A 482-nucleotide genomic window follows, 5' to 3' on the forward strand; every position below is an offset into this window, starting at 1 on the left:
AGGCGCTACTTCACGGTCAGGGCGGCTAGGTTCTGGAACCAACTTCCAAGAGAAGTGGTGCAGGCTCCTACCCTGGGGGTGTTTAAGAGGAGGTTAGATGCACGTCTTGCAGTATTCTTTCCTGCCATGGCAGGGGGTCGGACTAGATGATCTACTCAGGTCCCTTCTGACCCTAGAAACTATGAAACTATGAAACATGTTTCTTGGGGCTCCTCCACCCCTACGTCCCATCCACACACCACTGTAGCTTACTGGCCCTATGGTGTTCAGTATTCAAATTATAGGCAACCAGCTAAGTTTGGTGTTTTTATTCCTCAAATGATGTCTTGATTAAAGGGACGTCCCATGTGTAATTAATTTGACTGCCCCAGAGATGTTACAAATCAAATACTTTCATTAATTAATTCACCATTAAAAAAAAGGAGTCTCAGTCTTAATTGAGAAATCATCGCAGTCCATGATCAAAATTCATCAGGCAACAA

Source organism: Crocodylus porosus, unplaced genomic scaffold, assembly GCF_001723895.1.
Source record: "Crocodylus porosus isolate Cpor-Errol unplaced genomic scaffold, CroPor_comp1, whole genome shotgun sequence".
Classification (NCBI taxonomy): domain Eukaryota; kingdom Metazoa; phylum Chordata; order Crocodylia; family Crocodylidae; genus Crocodylus; species Crocodylus porosus.